General features: G+C 41.9%; 1 protein-coding gene across 1 annotated transcript in view; it reads left to right on the plus strand.

The window, feature by feature from the left end:
- Positions 1-5,170: 5,170 nt before the first annotated feature.
- tafa4b (TAFA chemokine like family member 4b) overlaps positions 5,171-23,798 on the plus strand; it is a 49,987-nt gene continuing 31,359 nt past the window's right edge. The window contains exon 1 of the mRNA XM_026935664.3: positions 5,171-5,752. The gene's annotated coding sequence lies outside the window, so the exon portion shown is untranslated. The remainder of the gene's footprint in view (positions 5,753-23,798) is intronic.

Consider the following 23,798-nt stretch of genomic DNA (forward strand, 5'->3'; position numbering starts at 1 on the left):
CGTAATGTGTTCTGTCAGTAGAAGGTTCAGGATTAAAAAGCTCTATGGCTCTAATAACTAGACATAATGTTATTGTTCACATTTTAAAAAGTGCTGATGAAATCATTTTACAGTTACAGCGTTCCCTGATGCCAAAAGGTTTGAGAACCCCTGTGAACCCTGTGGAGATTATTTAACAGTGCACTGGAACGTTTGCGGATCTGTTCTGCACGCCGTCATACAGGATATGAGATATTCCCCTGCTGCGTTGCGTGATGAAATAATGAAATATTGTTGATTTACTTGTAACTGAACTTGTAATTACGTTGAACTTGTGAGTGGGCTGTTGCTGTCCGTGATTCAATTCAATTCAATTCATTTTTATTTGTATAGCGCTTTTTACAAAGGTCATTGTCTCAAAGCAGCTTTACACAAACAAAAGTAAAGTGAAGTGTGTGTGTGTGCCGTCTCTGATGAGCAAGCAGGGCGACAGTGGCAAGGAAAAACTCCCTGAGATGGTGATAGGAAGAAACCTTGAGAGGAACCAGACTCAACAGAGAACCCATCCTCATATGGGTTTACACTGTAGTGTGCGTGTGTGTGAGCACAATGTGTGTTGGTGTAGTCCATGGAAAACAGCTGAAGCGTTTTCGTGGCAGTATGAAGCATTGCTGGTGGACAGGTCCAGAGTGAAGGGGGGGAGGTCTGGATCACCGGCAGCTCAGGAGTGTAGCTCGGCAGAAGGAGAAGGAAAGTGGTTAGGTACACTGAAACCAGCCCCGTGTTAGTGAAGTGTAAAAGTGTTGTGTTCAGTCTAGTCAGATTTATGAGTGGTTATAATATTACATTCACACTGAAAGAGAAAACGAAAACAGATCTTTAATCTTTGAGCACTGAGCACAATCGTGGGCTTGTAAGAGGATGTTTAGTAAAACAGCTCAGATACACAGCTATTAAATCTAATCTACTGTAACAGTCGAGACACTCTGTCATCAAACGGGGTGGCCTTGGGTATTATGGGACATATGGTAATACGGGACATGCAAATCATCGGCCTTGAATTACAAAGCAGTTCTTAATTGTTCTTGCAGGAAGGACACGCATCATATAGGACACCATGGTGCTGAGCTCAGTGAACGAATATGAATCATACACGGACATGTACAAACCAGATTCAGTGTCCAGTGCCCATCACTGTGTTATGTATATTGAATAAGAAGAATAAGAATTTCTACATATATTCAATTAAAAAAGAAAGGGATACAATACAGTTATGACAGCAGTGTGCAAATGTGTTTTGTGCAAACAGATCAAAATAGTAGCTCGAGCACCATGCACCATGTATAAATTCTATTTTTTTGCATACCCACAGTGTGTAAATGTACAGGCGGCCTGGATAGACCACATAACCACACTACATTGTTCCTTTTCTTATGCCATAGATAGACATTAAGCAGTTTTAGTACTAAAATGAGCCTGTATAAAAATATACAAATAACACTCACTTCAAAATTCTACATCAGAAAAAAACCCAAAATGGCTGCCGTCAATAAATCTATAGGCTACAACATCATTTAACTTAATCACTGCTTTTTATAACACGATTGTGTCTGCTTCTAGTAGCTGATGTCCTATAATATCTGAATGCAGCACGTATGTATTCACGTTTATTACATGCTTATTACATATACACAGTGTATGAACGTACAGATGGCCTGGATAAACCATATGCATTAGCTCTGTTACTTTTCTTTTCCTTTTTATAGCAGTTTTAGTACTGCATAAAGCTGGTTCTTATCAACTTTTAGTTGTAATTTAAATAAATAAGTAACACTGAATAGTACAGCCAAAACAAAATGGCTGCCTTAAATAAATATATAGGCTAGAATAAACTGCACTAAGCCCACAGAATGGAGTGGTGATATGCAAATTAACCCTGAAATGGACCAATCAGGAGTGGTTGTTAATAAAAAGTGGACTTTCAGACAAGCTGACTGATACAACTTTTTGCTCTTGAGACCTAAAGATTTATACAGTATCCTTTACACCTTTCCCAGTTCAGCAGCACATGACTCACTCTTTTGGTCCATGTAACTCGGCACCTCGTCCACTTTCCACTTCCTGTCTAAATATTTTGTGCCTTTCGCCGCATCATCACGCGATATCCGCCCCCCCCAGTACATACCAGATGAAACGTGAAATTGGACAGCGTGTTTTGGCCTTGGAAAAACAAGTCATAAAAAAAAGTGAAAGAGCATCGCAAGGTTGTTTGTGGTTAATATTTTATAAGGCGTGCCTTAAACGTCTGGCCTGAAAAAAGATATTCAGTGGGGGGAAAAATAATAGCTCTGCAATATAGGAGGCCAAATCAGGGTTTTTAAAATGAGTTCACCTGCGGAAAAACACTTTTCCTATTGCATGAGAAGGAACGTCAGCCTTAAATCAGGAATGTTAGAGGAGTGTGTGCTGAACGTTTTAGTGTTAGCTTGAGAAATTGCACTCCAGGACCAATTCTGGGACAAACAGTGTGTTACTGTAGCCTAATAAACGATTATTTTCAATCTTTAGATTAAAAATAATTGTTGAATCTTTAGAGTTGTCATACAAACCACTCCATTTGGGGGAAAGAACTGTCCAATTAGTGCAATAGATCAGCGCGTACGTCCAGGGTACGAGTGTAGGAAGTAGTGTGTTTGAGGTGGTGTGACTGTTAAAAGGAATTTGGTGGATGGATGGTTCTTGAGCTGTTTTTGCTCATCAACAGAAGCTTGCAGTAACTTGCTTGATTACTGTGAGGATGTAGACCAATTTTCAGATCTCTTACAAAAAAAATGAAAGTGCAACAGGTGCATCTATAAAAATGGTTAAAGAACCAATCTAATCTATTAAAACCCCAGGGTTGGAAACCTGTGCCATGGAAGAACCATATTTGGTGTCCATAAAGAAATTTTAATGGATGGTTCCATCAAAAGGTTCGAACCATCATTGTGTTCTCCGTCATCGCTCTCATTCTAGCACCCTTTAAGACTCTGTAGTACTGTAAATAAGAATGTGGTTCTGGACTTAGCCAGGGTGACTACAGTGAAAAAAAGCTCATTGACGTTACTTAACTCAAAGGTGTACATCAGTTCCACGTGATTGAATTGAGTTACAATATCACAATTTTTTTGTACATCCATCATGATTTGATTGTGTATTTTGAAAGCCCTGAATAAACCTGAACTCCATCCTCTAAAGATCAAACTAAAGATCAAACCCAGGTCACTGGGGTTCTGCAATAGCCACATTACCCCTTCTCTACTGTACCGCTACTGTATATTAATCACGTTAACGTAATGCTGTAATTCTGGTTCTCTTATAGCTCCTGTCAGTGCCGACATCCTCGCGAGATTTCATAAGGTTTATGTTAATTCTCCATGAATTGATCACACTCACTCTACATAATTCAATCTAGTAATTAGAAACTTGTTTAAATTAAGTTTAGTGTGAGCAATCAAGTCAGATTTTGATGAGAAAGTAATATTTTGATGTAAACTATATGTAATGAATTCTCTTAAATCTGACTGACCACATATTCCCTTTTTTCAGTTTAGGGAGAAATTGATGATGGGCTCCGTAGAAGAGTATTTAATTAGTTGTATAATCTTTTCCCACTATGAATGTTTACACGATTTGGAAGAAATAGAAATTTGGAAATGATTCATCGCTTCATTGTGGCAACAACAACAACAACAACAACAAGAATAAAAGGTTATTGCCTGGTCACGTTTAAAACCCGATAACGACAGAACAACTATAAATAACGTTAACTTTAATCTAACTGTGATTACACAGTGTTTCAAACTCTGCATCCGGGTGAAGATGAAGTTCAGGAATGCAAAGCTTTAACGTCTCGCATAAATTATTATTCTATTTGCTCTGTTGTTGTGCGTAAGAATATAAATGAAATCTGTTCACGAGGGGATCCTGTGTCTCTGAAAGGAGTCTGTAGTTGCAGAAAGCTTGAGAATCGCTCCTCTAACACACCTGATTCAGTTAATCACCTAATTAAGAGGCTCCTGAACTGACTCAGGTGTGTTAGAGAAGGGAGAACACTGCCATGTGCAGCGCAGGGAGGTTCTCCGTGAGGTTCTCTCCAGCACCTGGGATGGGAAGGAGAAAGCTTCTTCTGTGGTGTATTTACAGTATTTACAGCACAGCTTCAGCTTCAGACTAGCTGCTGCTGCTGAGGGTATGAGAGCGCTGGTTGTTTTTGGCACACTGTGGAGTGCAGTAGTGTGTAGCCTAGTGTGCGGTTTGGGACGCGGCCCACGTCAATCCAAGTCTGATCTCAGACTGATGGAAAAACGCGCGCGGCTCATTCGAGGTGTGATTGAGGATCGATATCATCATCATTTTCATCATCACCATCTTCATCATCATCTTCATCAACAACATCTTCATTATCATCATCATCATTTTCATCATCATCATCATCATCAATCATCATCATCATCTTCATCAACATCATCTTCACCATCATCATCATCTTCATCAACATCATCTTCACCATCATCATCATCAACAACATCATCATCTTCATCATCACCATCTTCATCATCAACAACATCATCATTTTCATCATCATCATCAATCATCATCAACAACATCATCATCTTCATCATCACCATCTTCATCAACAACATCATCATTTTCATCATCATCTTCATCATCATCACCATCTTCATCATCAACAACATCATCATTTTCATCATCATCATCATCTTCATCATCATCACCATCTTCATCATCAACAACATCATCATTTTCATCATCATCATCAACATCATCATCATCACCATCATCATCATCTTCATCATCTCTGACATGACACAAACGTCTCACTGAATCTAGCGCGAGACTGATCGAGATCTTTGGTGCACGATTAAAAAACTCCATCACACACCTAGAGAGAGAGAGAGAGAGAGAGAGAGAGAACGAACATATGTCACTCTGACTGATGATGACAAAATGTCTGACCCCCGGGTTTTTAACTGCATTTCTTTCTTTCTTTTTTTTTTTTTTTTTTTTTCTTTCCCAAACACCGGTTCACTTCAACGCCTCGAGAGCTATGACATCACTAATCGCGGCGAGTCGAAATATAAATAAATAAATAATAGATTGGCGTAGGAGGAGGGGAGAGCGCGGTGTAGAGCGCGAGCGCGGCGCACGTGCGCGGAGCGCGCTTCACTCGGCAGAGTTCGCAAAATTCAAATCCAGTTCGAATCGATCGCGAGACGCAGCGCTGCTCACCGGCGGACCTGCTCGCGCGCGCGACCCGCACAGCACGAGGCGACCGATAAGACTCACGGACGCGACTGGAGACGTTTCAAGGGTCGTTTTTCCCCCTTGTTATTATTATTTATTATTATTTTTAAAATGTCCTGTACGGATTTAACTTCCTCGCTTCTCACATTGTTTTTTTTTTTGTAAACGGAGACATTTCTTTTTCAGCGTAACGGTTTTGTGAAGGCGGTTTTTTCAGCCTGTTTCCTGTTTATTCCTGCGATCGACTGGAAAGGAAGGAAAGAAAGAAAAGAGAAAAAAAGAGGTGGAAAAAAAACCACCCAGAGCGCGTGACCACCGCCGCCGCCGCCGCCGCTTCTGTTTCCTTCTCGCGCGCAGTTTCGGGCGCGATGGACCGGCGGCCCCCGCAGTTAACCCGGAGCGGAGGAGAAAGTGCGCGAGCTCACCGGAAACGAGCGAGGATGCACCTGCTCCACTAGACAACGCGGTACGTCTGGTGATTTTTATTTCAAATCCAATCTAAAAGTGTTGAACCGAATGTTTTTTTTTTTCTTTTCTTCCTGCAGAATCGCAGCCGTGTTTGTTTAATCACACCGTAAACCACACGGAAACTTTAAGCTGCGGCGCGCGCGCGCAAAGATGAAGCTCCGTTTCTCGACGTGTTTTAAACCGGCTTGTATTTAACGCCAGGACACCAAATCGTTGCCGTCTTTACGGGAGAAGATTTCCTACACTCTGCCTCGAACGCACAAGCGCTAGTGGAGGACGCACGCGCCGCGCTCGGGAGCTTACCGGAGAGCCGCCGCGCGCGCGCGCTCATGTTTTGCGCTTTTAATCCCGCTCGCGCGCCGCTTTTTTTTTTTTCGCCACCCTCATTTCTTCCTCGCGCTTCCTTTCGGACGGGGCGCGAGCTGAGCTGTGCGGTAAAGCCCAGGCGGTGACCGATGGCCTCGCGCGCGCACGAACCAGCAGTTATGTCAGCCTAACTGCGCGCCGTTTACGGTGAAGAGTGAAAAAAAAAAGTATCTAAAATGAAGTAATGAAACGTTTATGAACATGAGCAATGGTTCAGTTGTACTAATCACCCGTTTTAACACGCGCGCGCGTTCTCTCTCTCTCTCTCTCTCTCTCTCTCTCGCTCTCTCTCTCCTTATGGATGATGTTTTAGATTAATGATGATTAATGATTCTTTCCTACGCCATGATGTAATGTTCAGGTTAGTAACAAGTCCAAAACTCGTTTTTTTAAAGAATTATTACGACTTGTATGTTGTTATTACGAATTAATTTAAGGCTCTCGTGCAGCCTCGTGCCAATTTATGGCTAATTCTGATAAGGACATGATCGTACAAGGTGAAGTTTCTTTCAAGTCACAGCAAATTGTTTAATGAGGATAAAACACACACACACACACACACACACATTTTTCATCCAGCTTTAATAATCTGCACATCAGTCAGAGTTACACACATGGTGTGAGTGTAATTGTGTAGGTTAGTTTCTCTCTATCTCTCTCTCTCTCTCTCTGTCTCTCTCTCTCTCACACACATGCACGCACACACACACACACTCGTTTGCTCCCTTGTGGCCTTTGTATGGGACAGAACAGGCCTGCTGCATGTTAATTGGCGCAGTAATGAGATCAGGACCATGGCGTGTTGGAACCGTCTGCGTTGACCAGCATGCCTCGCTCCCTGCCCTTATCTGTTCTCTGTCACTGTGAATAGCGTGAAAAGGGGGATTCATTATTTTTGCATGGAAAACATAAGACACCCACACCACGAGAGACGCGGAGACGGAGTGTGTGAAGAACTGTGCAGTGTGACCTGCAGACGGGACTTGGCTCTCAGTGGACAGACAGGGACGCAAACACAGTCGTGTGTTTCATCGGGGCCTTGTGTGTTGCGTTGCTGTGCCTCCGATGAGAGCGGCAGAGACAAAAGACGAGAGAGAAAGAGAGAGGGGGATTGAGCTCTCTTCCTTTCTCATCTGGAGGTGCAGCATCCCTCGTTCAGATTCCTTTCAGTGTGCTACGTTTCATCTCTTGCATTCTCTCTTCATCTCTTTCATTCGTCTTGCATCTCTGCTCCTCTTTTCTTTTCTTTTTGTTTTATGTGCAAGCTTGGATTACAGTAGATGTTTGACAGAATATGAGGAGACAGGTGTACAAATGGAGGTCGCTTCTTTCAGTATAATCTCTCTATGCAGTGCCTTCTCTTCTCTTCTCTTCTCTTCTCTCGTGAGGATAGAGCAGGATAGAGAAACAGAGCTTGTCGATGGGGTTGTGCTGGACTGAAAGAGTGGAAATCAGGTTGATTGCTGAGGGTTGTTTTCTGACAGAGCGAGGTCTCGGGATGGAACGTGTTCCCCGCAGGCTCTTTGCGTTTGAGCTAGCACAGGAGAGCGAGGCAGAGGTTCAGGATCACACAGCAGAGGTTGAAATGCTGTCATCTTCAACTTCTCATCTCATCTTTTTCATCGTTCTCTCTCCTCTCCTCTCACTCCGGTCTCGGATTAAACCACCTCTGTTCGATTGCTACCCTCCCTGTTTCTCTCTCTCTCTCTCTCTCTCTCTGTATGAAGCAGTGATGGTTCTCTTTTGCAGTTTAATTGATCCTGAACCCTGCTTTGTATCAGAGACAGTCATGAATGCTTTATTCCACCTGGGCCTCCTTTCCTGCCATTGACTGAGATTTTGCCTGATTGACAGCTCGTGACTCGGTTTCATCGCTCTCCCAAAACGCTTATTGACTGATTTGACTGAAGGATCTGAGAAAAACATGTGAATCACATTATAAGGAGTTGGAGAAAACCCATCGGTGTATGATGTTCATGCATTCAGATTAAAAACTAGCACATTATTTACTCAACCCTAGACGAGGGCCATCCACCTGGTGGATTTTGGGAAAAGCAGAGCATTGACATTCATATTCAAGCTACACATCTGTTACAAAAAAAGTGAGCTTATCAAATGGGTATTACATATTTACTATTATATTTATTTTTGTGCGGTTTTTATTTTGTGTAAGCGTGTCTGTCACCTAAACAGCTGGATGTAAGGTATGCTTTTAACTTTGATGCGGCTGGAAGTGAGATATAACCCTGCAGATGTGCAGGTATGAGAGAAAGGCTCAGTAAGTGTGAATGACAAAACATTAGTGTTAACAAAATGTTCTGTTTGTGTATCTAGCTGCCAGGCATTTGAACATACAATTTCACAAAGTGTAAAGTGTAAGACGTGGGGCATGGAGGATAGTGGTATAGGGCACAATGTGTAGGTTGTAGGGATCTGAATGTAAAAGCTATGTGTGGATGGTAGGGTTTAGTATACAATGCACAAAAGGAATAAGATACAGGGTGTACAGGTTAAGCGCATAAGGCAGAGAGTGTAAAGTTTAAGCTATAGGATATAAGGTACACAGTGTACAGTTTAGGGTGTAGAATTTAAGGCATAGCGTGTATTGTTTAAATTGTAGGATATAAGGGATATAAGAGAATAAATATTATGATTTAAGTCATAAGGCAGTGTAAAGTTTAGGGTGTAGTGCAAAAGGTACAGAGTGTAAAGTTTAGGGTGTAGTGCAAAAGGTACAGAGTGTAAAGTTTAGGGTGTAGTGCAAAAGGTACAGAGTGTAAAGTTTAGGGTGTAGTGCAAAAGGTACAGAGTGTAAAGTTTAGAGTGTAGTGCAAAAGGTACAGAGTGTAAAGTTTAGGGTGTAGTGCAAAAGGTACAGAGTGTAAAGTTTAGAGTGTAGTGCAAAAGGTACAGAGTGTTAGGTTTAGAGTGTAGTGCAAAAGGTACAGAGTGTAAAGTTTAGGGTGTAGTGCAAAAGGTACAGAGTGTAAAGTTTAGAGTGTAGTGCAAAAGGTACAGAGTGTAAAGTTTAGGGTGTAGTGCAAAAGGTACAGAGTGTAAAGTTTAGGGTGTAGTGCAAAAGGTACAGAGTGTAAAGTTTAGAGTGTAGTGCAAAAGGTACAGAGTGTAAAGTTTAGGGTGTAGTGCAAAAGGTACAGAGTGTAAAGTTTAGAGTGTAGTGCAAAAGGTACAGAGTGTAAAGTTTAGAGTGTAGTGCAAAAGGTACAGAGTGTAAAGTTTAGGGTGTAGTGCAAAAGGTACAGAGTGTAAAGTTTAGAGTGTAGTGCAAAAGGTACAGAGTGTAAAGTTTAGGGTGTAGTGCAAAAGGTACAGAGTGTAAAGTTTAGAGTGTAGTGCAAAAGGTACAGAGTGTAAAGTTTAGGGTGTAGTGCAAAAGGTACAGAGTGTAAAGTTTAGAGTGTAGTGCAAAAGGTACAGAGTGTAAAGTTTAGAGTGTAGTGCAAAAGGTACAGAGTGTAAAGTTTAGAGTGTAGTGCAAAAGGTACAGAGTGTAAAGTTTAGAGTGTAGTGCAAAAGGTACAGAGTGTAAAGTTTAGGGTGTAGTGCAAAAGGTACAGAGTGTAAAGTTTAGGGTGTAGTGCAAAAGGTACAGAGTGTAAAGTTTAGAGTGTAGTGCAAAAGGTACAGAGTGTAAAGTTTAGAGTGTAGTGCAAAAGGTACAGAGTGTAAAGTTTAGGATGTAAGATATAAGACAGATTGTAAAGTTTAGAGTTTGGGGCATAAGACAAAGAGTATAAAATGAGTGTATGGTATAAGATTCTGAGTGCAGAGTACAAAGTGTAGAATGCATAACATAGTGTATACGGTGTATCTCAAAAAAGTGTATTTATACACTGTAACTTGTTTCTGTGTCTCAGATCGAACACAGTTTTTGCACTAAATGCAAAGGACACAAGGTCACTGAGTTTCTCCACAGAGTTCTCCTCAGTCAGAGAGATCCCCTTGTCCTGTTCTACACATCCAAACACTGAGAGGTTTAGCACTTTCCCTGCTGTAACATCCTAAACTCATCATGTAATTAATTAATGCATCACAACCTTCTTTAGATGAATCAGAGCATGATGTAGGGTGCAGAGTGTAGGTTATAGTGTATGTGGGTCATAGTGTAGTGTGTAGGGTCTAGTGTGTGTGGGCCAGAGTGTAGTGTGTATTGTATGGTGTGCATGGGTCAGAGTATAGTGTAGTGTATAGTGTGTGTGGGTCAGAGTATAGAGTGTAGAGTATAGTGTGTGTGGGTCAGAGTATAGTGTAGTGTATAGTGTGTGTGGGTCAGAGTATAGAGTGTAGTGTAAAGTATGTGTGGGTCAGAGTATAGTGTAGTGTATAGTGCGTGTGGGTCAGAGTATAGAGTGTAGAGTATAGTGTGTGGGGATCAGAGTGTAGAGTACAGAGTATAGTGTGTGTGGGTCAGAGTGTAGTGTGTTGTGTATAGTGTGTTTTGGTCAGAGTATAGAGTGTAGTGTAAAGTGTGTGTGGGTCAGAGTATAGTGTAGTGTATAGTGTGTGTGGGTCAAAGTATAGAGTGTAGAGTATAGTGTGTGGGGGTCAGAGTGTAGAGTGCAGAGTATAGTGTGTGTGGGTCAGAGTGTAGTGTGTTGTGTATAGTGTGTGTGGGTCAGAGTGTAGTGTATAGTGTGTGTGGGTCAGAGTATAGAGTGTAGTGTATAGTGTGTGTGTGAGTCAGAGTGTAGAGTACAGAGTATAGTGTGTGTGGGTCAGAGTGTAGTGTGTTGTGTATAGTGTGTTTTGGTCAGAGTGTAGTGTATAGTGTGTGTGGGTCAGAGTATAGAGTGTAGTGTAAAGTGTGTGTGGGTCAGAGTATAGTGTAGTGTATAGTGTGTGTGGGTCAGAGTATAGTGTATAGTGTATAGTGTATAGTGTGTGTGGGTCAGAGTGTAGAGTACAGAGTATAGTGTGTGTGGGTCAGAGTGTAGTGTGTTGTGTATAGTGTGTTTTGGTCAGAGTGTAGTGTGTTGTGTATAGTGTGTGTGGGTCAGAGTGTAGAGTATAGAGTATAGTGTGTGGGGGTCAGAGTGTAATGTGTTTTGGTCAGAGTATAGTGTATAGTGTGTGTGGGTCAGAGTGTAGAGTATAGAGTATAGTGTGTGTGGGTCAGAGTGTAGAGTACAGAGTATAGTGTGTGTGGGTCAGAGTGTAGAGTATAGTGTACAGTGTGTGTGGGTCAGAGTGTAGAGTATAGTGTATAGTGTGTGTGGGTCAGAGTGTAGAGTATAGTGTATAGTGTGTGTGAGTCAGAGTGTAGAGTACAGAGTATAGTGTGTGTGGGTCAGAGTGTAGAGTATAGTGTATAGTGTGTGTGGGTCAGAGTGTAGAGTATAGTGTACAGTGTGTGTGGGTCAGAGTGTAGAGTATAGTGTATAGTGTGTGTGGGGGTCAGAGTGTAGAGTATAGTGTATAGTGTGTGTGAGTCAGAGTGTAGAGTACAGAGTATAGTGTGTGTGGGTCAGAGTGTAGAGTATAGTGTATAGTGTGTGTGGGTCAGAGTGTAGAGTATAGTGTACAGTGTGTGTGGGTCAGAGTGTAGAGTATAGTGTATAGTGTGTGTGGGTCAGAGTGTAGAGTATAGTGTAAAGTGTGTGTGGGTCAGAGTGTAGAGTATAGTGTATAGTGTGTGTGAGTCAGAGTGTAGAGTACAGAGTATAGTGTGTGTGGGTCAGAGTGTAGAGTATAGTGTATAGTGTGTGTGGGTGAGAGTATAGAGTATAGTGTACAGTGTGTGTGGGTCAGAGTGTAGAGTATAGTGTATAGTGTGTGTGGGTCAGAGTGTAGAGTATAGTGTATAGTGTGTGTGGGTCAGAGTGTAGAGTATAGTGTATAGTGTGTGTGGGTCAGAGTGTAGAGTACAGAGTATAGTGTGTGTGGGTCAGAGTGTAGAGTATAGTGTATAGTGTGTGTGGGTCAGAGTGTAGAGTATAGTGTATAGTGTGTGTGGGTCAGAGTGTAGAGTATAGTGTATAGTGTGTGTGGGTCAGAGTGTAGAGTATAGTGTATAGTGTGTGTGGGTCAGAGTGTAGAGTATAGTGTATAGTGTGTGTGAGTCAGAGTATAGTGTATAGAGTATAGTGTGTGTGAGTCAGAGTATAGTGTATAGTGTGTGTGGGTCAGAGTGTAGAGTATAGTGTATAGTGTGTGTGGGTCAGAGTGTAGAGTATAGTGTATAGTGTGTGTGAGTCAGAGTATAGTGTATAGAGTATAGTGTGTGTGAGTCAGAGTATAGTGTATAGTGTATAGTGTGTGTGGGTCAGAGTGTAGAGTATAGTGTATAGTGTGTGTGGGGGTCAGAGTGTAGAGTATAGTGTACAGTGTGTGTGGGTCAGAGTGTAGAGTATAGTGTATAGTGTGTGTGGTTCAGAGTGTAGAGTATAGTGTACAGTGTGTGTGGGTCAGAGTGTAGAGTATAGTGTATAGTGTGTGTGGGTCAGAGTGTAGAGTATAGTGTATAGTGTGTGTGGGGGTCAGAGTGTAGAGTATAGTGTACAGTGTGTGTAGGTCAGAGTGTAGAGTATAGTGTATAGTGTGTGTGTGGGTCAGAGTGTAGAGTATAGTGTATAGTGTGTGTGGGTCAGAGTGTAGAGTATAGTGTACAGTGTGTGTGGGTCAGAGTGTAGAGTATAGTGTATAGTGTGTGTGGGTCAGAGTGTAGAGTATAGTGTATAGTGTGTGTGTGGGTCAGAGTGTAGAGTACAGAGTATAGTGTGTGTGGGTCAGAGTGTAGAGTACAGAGTATAGTGTGTGTGGGTCAGAGTGTAGAGTATGGTGTATAGTGTTTGGGGGTCAGAGTGTAGAGTATAGTGTATAGTGTGTGTGGGTCAGAGTGTAGAGTATAGTGTATAGTGTGTGTGGGTCAGAGTGTAGAGTATAGTGTATAGTGTGTGTGGGTCAGAGTGTAGAGTATAGTGTATAGTGTGTGTGGGTCAGAGTGTAGAGTATAGAGTATAGTGTGTGTGGGGGTCAGAGTGTAGAGTATAGTGTATAGTGTGTGTGGGTCAGAGTGTAGAGTATAGTGTATAGTGTGTGTGGGTCAGAGTGTAGAGTATAGAGTATAGTGTGTGTGGGGGTCAGAGTGTAGAGTATAGTGTATAGTGTGTGTGGGTCAGAGTGTAGAGTATAGTGTATAGTGTGTGTGGGGGTCAGAGTGTAGAGTATAGTGTATAGTGTGTGTGGGTCAGAGTGTAGAGTATAGTGTATAGTGTGTGTGGGTCAGAGTGTAGAGTATAGTGTATAGTGTGTGTAGGTCAGAGTGTAGAGTATAGTGTATAGTGTGTGTGGGTCAGAGTGTAGAGTATAGTGTATAGTGTGTGTAGGTCAGAGTGTAGAGTATGGTGTATAGTGTGTGTGGGTCAGAGTGTAGAGTATAGTGTATAGTGTGTGTGGGTCAGAGTGTAGAGTATAGAGTATAGTGTGTGTGGGTCAGAGTGTAGAGTATAGTGTACAGTGTGTGGGTCAGAGTGTAGAGTATAGTGTATAGTGTGTGTGGGTCAGAGTGTAGAGTATAGTGTATAGTGTGTGTGGGTCAGAGTGTAGAGTATAGTGTATAGTGTGTGTGGGTCAGAGTGTAGAGTATAGTGTATAGTGTGTGTAGGTCAGAGTGTAGAGTATGGTGTATAGTGTGTGGGTCAGAGTGTAGAGTATAGAGTATAGTGTGTGTAGGTCAGAGTGTAGAGTATGGTGTATAGTGTGTGTGGGTCAGAGTGTAGAGTATAGTGTATAGTGTGTGTGGGTCAGAGTGTAGAGTATAGAGTATAGTGTGTGTGGGTCAGAGTGTAGAGTATAGTGTACAGTGTGTGGGTCAGAGTGTAGAGTATAGTGTATAGTGTGTGTAGGTCCTGTGTTTTCAGACTTCATACGTTGCATATTATTGAGTTTACTCTGATTTATAAGCCCTAATGAAGGACTTGACAAACAACTGATGAATCAGAAATGTGCAGTGCTCATGGAACCACTGGAGCAGGTCATGGCATGCAGTGTGTAAGGTGCAGGATAGAGTGTGTAGGGTGTAGGAGTGCATAAGCAAAGTGAGTGCACAACATGTTGTGTGGGTGTTTTAAGTTACGGGGTGTTTTGTGACAAGACCTCATATTTTTCTCCAAAATCAGACCTAGTCATATTACATAAGGAAATACATAATGGAGTCATATAAGCTACACATCAGAAGGTCATGTCTGCTAATGTATGTATTAAATGTAACTGTAACTTCAAGGCGTTCGTGTCCATCGTTTAGCTCTTAGACAAGAGCGGCAACATTTCATCAGCCTTGACCTGGAGGCTCTCAAAGAACATCACTCTTAGGAGATGTGTGCAAACTTCATCAAGACAGAGGGACGTCTAGATACTACCTTTTTAAACCTTTTGCCTATAGTGTCAGTGTAGTAAACAACTGACCCTGTAATGTCCAATCATTCACTCGAACACTTTAACCCAATCAAGCTTTCTCTAGCTTCACGATCAGGAGTTTTTGCCCTGCTCTTTTATTAAACAGCTTACTGCTTCAATAAGTGCAGCACTCAGTAGAAACTGAAGGTCAAAGTGAACTAGTGTAGTGGTGATTTGATAAATATACGACAACTGCCAGTTAAAGGTCAAACTTGCATTTCAAATTTAAGAGGTGGTGTAGCGAGCAGCGTTGCTGCCTCACAGCTTTCTCCAGTTTTCACCAATTTTGCCAACCTCCTGCTGGTAGCTGGATTGACTACTCTAAATTGCCCCTAGCAGAGAATGAGAACGTGTGTGATACCCACTGATAAACCTCCGTGCATCCAGTGTGTATTCCCACCTTGCTCCCAGTGTTCCCAGGACGGGCTTCGGATCCACTACGGCCCTGACCAGGATTAATGCTGGATTCTGTTAGGGTTTTCTCCGGGGACCTCGGGTTTCCTCCGACCTACCGAAAACATGTTTGTAGAGGGATTGGGAACTTTATTGGTGCTCCTAGGGGTGAATATGTGTGTGTGTGTGTGTGTGTGTGTGCAAAGTGTGCTGTGATGGACTTACGTCCCATCCAGGGTTTATTCCTGCTTCATTCCCAGTGTTCCTGAAACAGGCTCCGGATTCACAGGATAAGCTACTTACTGAAGATGAGTGAATGAATGACAATTCGTCCCATTATTTTTTAATTTATTTCAGCACGTCAAGGTGACAAAACGAAAATAGTGTAGCAGGGATGTGTCACCATGTTTGCAGTTGGCTGATCAAGTAACTTACGAACAGAGTGAAATCATTCACATACGGGGGTCGAACATAAAACCAGTTGGATATTACAAGGAGTCCAGGGATTTCCAAGTCTCAATATGTGTGTGTGGGTGTGTTAGAGAAAGACAGACTTGAGTGGTCCTCAAAAAGCCGCAGACTGCTGTTTATTTTCCTCGGAAGGATTTGTGTGTGTGTATGTGTGTGTACGTGTGAGTGTGTGTCTGTGTACGTGTGAGTGTGTGTCTGTGTGTGTGTGTGTGAGATAATGCAAGAGAATTGATGGGTGCCTTTGCGTGAGTGTGTGATGCATATGTATGTCAATGTCAATTACTTTGTATGACTATCTGTGCCTGGTTCAGTGTGTGTGTGTGTGTGTGTGTGTGTTAGCGAGGGTGGGGTGGTGAGGTCGAGTTTGAGCATAAGAAGCCCGTAGCTGTGAAAGAACAGCGAGTCACACTCCTGAGCCTCACAGACAAACTAATTCACTTATTGACAGCTCCTGCATGTCTCAGTGACTTTGTAAAATGAACAATTGATCAGACTTTCTCTCTCTCGCTCTACTTATCCATCTCTTTCTCTCTCTCTTTCTCCCTCGTTCACCTTTTGGCCTCTCAATCTGTACGCCCGGCACGTTTTGTCATTAATATAATTATAGAGCGGTGTGTGGCTGGCTGGTCGTTAGTGACCGCGGAGTGGGAAATAATCGGTGTGTTTTGACCCAGACGGCTGTGTCGGCGTCAGAGAGCAGAGGCTCGGCAGCCTATGAGCACGAACGCTCACAGCTTTGACACTTTCCTAGAAGAAGCAGGGTGGCAGAAAGACAAACGGAGAGAGAGAGCGAGACAGCCGAAGAGAGCTTGAGCGCAACCTTTGACAAGCCCGAGCCGATCCCCCGCAGCGGCTCTCATGGAAAATCAAAGGCACCTCAGCGTGACGTTTGTTTGTTTTCCATTAATCATCATTTGAACCCAAAGTGTGATTAAGGCACTTTGTTTTTCATGGACAGTGAAGCAGAAAGGCGTGGCTTTTTCAAACCGAGCGCATTGATTACATCACTAATCACTAATCTGATCAGATCTCACTTACACTTGTACTTACACATACCTAATGAATGGGCAGAAAGGATTATGACTGCACACACAGAGTACAAAAATGGGCACCATCCACACACACACACACACACACACAACTCCAAAGACTAGGTAGGAACAATAAATAGACTATACAGACAGTATAACAATGTGTAAGATGGGTAAGGGAGAGTGCAGAGTGGACAAAACAAGACCATACAAAAATACACGTATCAGTTTAGACTGCTTTAGGCCTGATTACGAGACTTATCCTTTCAGCGTTGAGCGAAGGAAGTGGCAACAGTGCTTCACCACAACACCCGTAATTACAGCATTTTGTGTGTGCATAAATTAGGCATCATATTCGGCTAACAATGTAAAACCCAAAGAGCTTTGGATATCGTATGTTTTATACAAAAAAAAGCTTAAATATTTAATTTGGTGTGTCTATATAGAAACCTTTTTAATACAGTATGATATTAAATATTATTTGCAGTTGGACTGAAAGTTTTATTTTGTGCATTTTATGTAGAGTTTGTTTAAAAATGGTGATATAAGACACCAGTAAACACTGTAACTTTGTGATACAAAACTAAAGTCTCATGAACTTCATGTGTGAATAATCATATAATTCACATGGTGTGGTGTGTAGACACTTTACATGCTGGGTTTCACACGTTTATCCACATGTAGTGGACTTTTCATATGTAGTGCATGTGATTTTTTTGCACATGATTCATTAATTTCAACATGTGAATCTTAGACTATATTTATTTAGGTCCACATGTCATTCTTTCACATGCTTAATTTATTTCCACATGTGATTCTTACACACGATTCATTTATTTCTGATTGTTACATATGTAGGGCATGTGGTTTTATTTTACAGATGTGTTTTTACGTGATCGTATATTGTTCACACAATCACATGTGAGACACTTATCGTCACATGTGAAATGTGTGTGATTTTTCCGTAAGACATCAAATCCTGAAACAAACAGGTGGACTCTTCTACTGAAAAAAAAATTAGTCACTGGTAATATAACAGTCAAACTTGCTTTATGCTTTCTCACTTACTCCTGTAGGATACTAGTCCTGATACACACTTCTAGACCCTTTTTAGACTGGTTTAGACCAGTTGAGCCACGTTAGATGAAGTTTCTTCAAGAAAAAGCATTTCTCTGAAAAATCTTAAATATGCAGGTCTACAAGTCTGTAGTAACACTTTCACTATTCACTGTCACATAAACCTAAATCCGTAAAGTACTTTATTTAAGAGCTTTTCATTTTCTGTTTATTTAAGAGCTTCTCATTGGTGCGCAAGCCTGGCTCAGTTCCCCGACGTAAACGTGTTGGTGATCTTGGCGCAATCTGTCACTGAGGTAGAATATCCACAGGAGGCTGATTCTGCACCTGAGGGTCACCCATGAGCGATGAAACTTTTGGCACCCGAGCTGACCTAACACACACTGGCGATCTTCCCAGGGCGAGACTCAGCCAATTGCGCCTCGCGTAAGTGAATTTTGGACGAGCTCTCGGTCACAGGGCTCCAGGCGTACAGCTTTGTTTTGTGAGTCATATAAAAAGTTATATAAAATATAATTATTCTGCACGCAGGCCAAGAGGGTACTCGTAAAGTCTGAGGGCGAGAGGACGGAAGCTCAAGTGCCCTTGTGGTCTGTTTATGCGTGTTCCTGATGAGTGCGATGAAATAGGATGAGGAAGACGGTTTTTCTTTTTTAAACAAGTTGGAGGATACAGAGGTTTTCTGGTTCTCCAAACTGTTAAGAGGTTGAGGCGGAAGAATGGAGAAAGTGATGGAGGAAATGATCGAATGACCAGTTTTTTTAAATGTTATTTGTAATAACAGTTTATTGGTTAGATTCATTGTACATTTTTCAATACAGGTATACTGTATTAACGTAATTATTCATCCATTCATCTTCTGTAAGAGCTCAAACACAGTAATGGCATCAAACAAGGAGAATACGAAAGAGTAGTCGAACAGGTCAGAGTAAAATCGCTTGGTCAGTCTGTCCAGTTTGGGCAAGCCTGTGTCCGCTGTAGCCTCAGATTCCTGTTCTTAGCTGAAAGGAATGGACGCCGATGTGGTCCTCTGCTGTTATAGCCCAACCTTCCGCTTCAACCTTCGATGCACTGTGTGTTCTGAGATGCTTTCCTGCTCACCGCGGCTGTAAAGAGTGGTTATTTGAGTTACCGTAGCCTTCCTGTCAGCTTGAACCAGTCTGGCCATTCTCCTCTGAGGTCTGTCATCAAGACGTTTCCATTTGCACAGCTGCCGCTCACTGGATGTTTTTTGTTTTTCACAGTATTATATATAAATAGGTTGTTGTACGTGCAAATCTCAGGAGATTTCTGAAATACTCAGACCAGCCCATCTGGCACCAACAACCATGCCAAAATCACTGAGGTCACATTTTTCCACCATTTTGATGTTTGATGTGATGTGACTCTTGCTGCTGCCACATGATTGCCTGATTGGATAGTTGCATGAATGAGCAGCTGTACAGGTGTTCCTAAAAGTGGGAGTGTAGTGTATAGTAAATTAACAAGAAAATAGGACAGAAACAACAGAAAACAGGAGTGACTAAAGAGTAAACAGTGACTGAGAGAGTCTATGATCCTTCTTAGACTCTCACTAGTTTCTTTAGCAGGTTGCTGTTGGTGTATTGTGATGTGTAAATGAGCTGACGCAGGTCTGACAAAGCAGAGTGAACGATCTCCTCCATGTGACGATGCACACACACACACACACACACACACACACACACACACATTTTCCAGGCAATAGTGCATTGATGTTGCTTATTGGTTAACGACTCCAGAGGTCTCATCGAGCATTTCATATGCACAACAGCTCAGTGTACTCTGAAATCAATCTTACTTTGTGGTTATAAGCTTGTGTTTGACTTTCCTCCAGCGTTGAGGGAAGGTGATGGATGAGGCTCGAGTTAGACTGATCGTCTGATGGGTTAGTGGCAATCCACAAGGTTTAGGGGCCCAAGCCTGAGCTGTATTAGTGCACAGCAAGGTCGACATGGTTGGTAAATGGGGTTGTAAAGCCCCAGGACTGCATGCGTGAGTGTGCGTGTGCGTGTGTGTGTGTGTGTGGCTACATCGGGGATTCGTAATAGTGCTGATATAGCTGCTGGGAAGGGAAGTTTATTAGCCTGTTAGTGCTAGTGTCTCAGTCTGCTCATAAAGTAAACAGCAACCCGGAGCTCACACACTCACTCACATACACACACACACACACACAAACACACACACACACACACACACAGGCAGAGAATTAATAGAATGGTGGAGCATGAAAAAGAGGAAAAATTGAACACGTTACAGCTCATTGTTTGTATCTTCTGATGTGGAACGTGTGATATTTGTGAAGGTTGTGTATTAATGAGCTAAATAAAAAGTGTTTGAATGGCAGAGAGCAAAAACCATGACGTACCACCAGGGGGCATCGCAACACACACACACACACACACACACACACACACACACGCACACACACGCACACACACACACACACACATGCAGATTATAAATAAAGTAAAAAAAAATGTGTTTGATTCATGTAATGCCCTTCTAACAATCAAGGTCATTGTATACACATATACACTGAAATAATAACGGGACATGTGACATGCCGTAATACGAAAAAAATAGAGACAGAAAATGTGTTTGTGTCCAGACTTCCTGGACATGCTCTTAAGTGCACTCTCACATACACACAACACAACACAAATACAACACAAAGCGGTTTTAGTTCCTTTCTGTGGTTCAAAAGCAGAGAAAAGCAGCCCACGTGGAGTCATCGGATCTTGAGGACAGAGACGGTGGTCCCAGCAGCGGGGCACCGAATGGCACTTTAAGTGCAGAGACGATCAATTCTTCGGTAACGTTAGCTTCCGTCCTCTTCCTCACAAAGTCAATACGAAAAGTAGAGCCCAGGTAATGGGCTCGGACAAATCTATTCTCTGGAGTGTACCGGGAAATTTTTCTGTTCAGCACCTGCGAGGTAATTGTGTGTGTGAAAATATGTCAGAGGTGTTTCCCTGCAGGGTTTTCCTCATCACTCAGGTGCTGCTTTAACCCCGCATTTACAGTGTCAGCAAGCTTTCTGGTTTTTTTTTTTTTTTTTTTTTGCTTCATGTTGCCTGAGATGCTAAATGCTGGTGGTTGGACGCCTAATGTGCGATCTTTAATTCTGTTTGTTTATACCCTAGTGCTACTGAATCGTCAAATCTGATTGGTTTCTAAAAAAGCAATCTAAATAAAAAATAATAAATAATTAATTATTGGTGAATTGTTGTGGTATAAGAGGAATAAAACATGCTGTTATAGGAAAATAATCAACTTCGGGGTAGTAAGAGTAACTCTGCTTCATGCTGAGCTGCATCACACCACTCCGTCGTTTATTATTATTTGCCTATAATGGCATACTTCCAAGTGTTTTATTTACTTCCTTTACTTAACAGCACTCAATTAACCAGTCTGAATCTCTAGATGATCAAAACTGCTGAAATTTGCAAGTAAAACAAACTATTTTGTTAAAATTATAATTAACAGGTGATGACACATGCTAGAGTCCACATGGTGATTTAAGTTAACTAGTTATAACTGTATAATCAGGTACTTTACAGTGTCAGAAATGCAGAGAAACCGCAAAGCATAAACTCCTCTGTCTTGAAGATGTCCGAAAACGCGAAGTTTCAGCTTTACCTCTGATTGTTACAAAGTCCTGACACTGGAGACTCCTTCCAAAAATGTTGAATAAACATTTCCATACAGAAACCATCTCCATGTCAAAGATTACAAATGTTTATGTACAGGTCCCTGTGTAAATCACTACTATAGATACGATAACGTATTAGAATTAGTGCATTACAATAAACCTTTTCTTAACCTTTTCTTAACTGTCAGAGCTGCTGTTAGAGAAAATGAATCAGTGCTTTCTCTTCTGACCAATCAGAATCGAGGCTCAATATTGTACCATATGAAACTGCTTTCACTTATAAGACAGCATGTTTTAACAGTTACACAGGGAAGCCGAGTGTGTAGTGGAATGATCCATTTTGCAAATTGGTGCTGTCCAAGCGAAAACCTCATAATCTCGAAAGCAATAACTTTCTCCGTGGAAGAAGAGCCGAGGGTGGGGTTGTCGGGGAGTCTGTTTCTACTTTATCATCAGAAAAACTTCAAAGTGTTGGGGCTGATTTCACAACTTTTCCGAAAGCGACTGTCAGAGCCGCGAGGGAAAAAAAACCCCAAACAAACGTGTATATATCAAAAGAAATCAAAACTGTCAAATAATGGAGTTAGCGGGTATTCATAGGATGTGCTTGCTATGAATGTGGGCATAAAAGAAAAGTTAAACTTATGAAAAAAAGTCAACTCTGGAAAAATAGAAAATGACTGAAATAGTCAATCATCCATCGGCAAATATTCAGCCGGATAGACATACACAGGGAAATCCGATTTGCCTGGAGTGTAGGGGGTAAAATTGCTCGCTTATCGAGAGCCGTAGCGGGGAAGAGAGAGGAAAGAGACGCTCATCTGCATACACGCTGATACACACACGGAGCAGCCGCTGTGATGGACTGCCATATCTGCTTCCTCACACACACACACATACACCCACATTTAGACCACATTCATATTCAGAAAAATGAGATAAATATCCCACAAACTTGGACCTCCTGTTGAAATACTGTGCATTTTCCCAGGCCAGCGTGATGCTTTTACATTTTTTTTTGCCTTTTTAAGCTGTTTTTTTTCTCCGAGCTGTGCTCATTCTCTTTGCGTTCCCTCCGAGATGGGGCCGTTTTTCTGCGCCGTTTGAGCTTTGCTGCATGAAATGGCGCACAGCAGATCCATTCCGGTGCTGTGTGTGTATGTGTGTGTGTGTGTGTTGTGTGTTAATGTTCCAGTGAGGTGAGTGGAAGGCACTGCGGGAGGTTAATGGTTTTTTGGCACGTCGTTCTTCAGGTGAACATGCAGCTAGCCACACTCACACACACACACACACACACACATATATACACACACATCTGCTGACCTGCAGCAACAATAAGGAAACTGATATGAGATTTTTTTATGAGGTTTTTATCTAAACACACACACACACACACACACGCAGAGCCAAATACACATGTTGACATGACGCCTCATTTTATCATGGTAATGCAGGTTAAAACTTGTTTTCAGCTCCACAAACGTTTGAATAACAATGAAATATACTGTGTATCACATTTTGACAAAAATAAACCCTTTTTATAAAGTATTTTTAGAATGTCCTGCGGTGTGACTACTTTTTGCAATTCAGAGATGTAAACATATTTGTTTTCAGGTTTTTTTAAGGTAAAAAACCCATCATGTCAGAGAATTAATTAAAAACTATGACTATGACTTCTGTGTTTCTTTTTAACAGTGCATAATTGTTCTCAGAGTCAGTCAACATTTGTTATGTTTGATAGAAGAAGGAAATTCTGTCGACTACTTAGGAAAAAAACATTTATTCTTATTTATTTAAATTTCTTTAAATATGAAGTTTCTTTGAAAAAATCTCACTTGCCGTTTGTTAGGTAGTCATATGTGCATAAAATATGCACTCTCAGGTTATTGTCACTATTTAAGAGCAACGGCACAGAATGTGTCAGAATGAGCGGGACTGCGTTTTCTAAAAGCGCACTCATTCCTCGTCTGGTCTCGGCCGTGTGAGAAAGCAGAATGTTTACCTTCATCCTGAAAAAAAGCTTTAAAATCAGGATACGGCTGCACGTCTTGTTCACTTCGCTGATTGATTGTGGTTGATTTGTTGAGAATTTGAGCTGCGTTGATGAGTAAAGGATTAAAGTCTCAAGTTGAAGGCATCATAAGAACGAAATAAAGAGTGCTTCAAAAGGTCACATTTACACAGAAACGTTGATTAGTGACGTGTGTGCTGAATGATTTTCACAGATAAAATGCAGCCTCTTTGTTTTTCAAAAGTCTGAGCTGTTTTATTTTCTGATTTCACAATGAAGTCATTTTGAGTGAGAGCAGAAAAACTTTAGCCTTATGGTCCGGAGATCACGCGTTTGAATCCCGACGATGCCTCAGCCTTCTACGGCCGGGAGTCCAAGAGAGCAAAACTGGCTGTGTTCTCTCGGTGGGTGGGGCATACGCTCTCTCCCCGTCAATCACAGCAACACTAGCCAATCGTGGGCATCTGTATGAGGAAGAGGGCGGATAGCGGATTTCCTCAGTGTGTGTTACACAGCCCTGTGATGCAGTTGGCTGGGTTCACGTGTCTTGGAGGAAGCATGTGTCAACCTCCCAGGTTGTGTGATAGATGACTGAATTGAAGAAAAA

The sequence above is a fragment of the Pangasianodon hypophthalmus genome, chromosome 20 (assembly GCF_027358585.1).
Source record: "Pangasianodon hypophthalmus isolate fPanHyp1 chromosome 20, fPanHyp1.pri, whole genome shotgun sequence".
NCBI lineage: Eukaryota > Metazoa > Chordata > Actinopteri > Siluriformes > Pangasiidae > Pangasianodon > Pangasianodon hypophthalmus.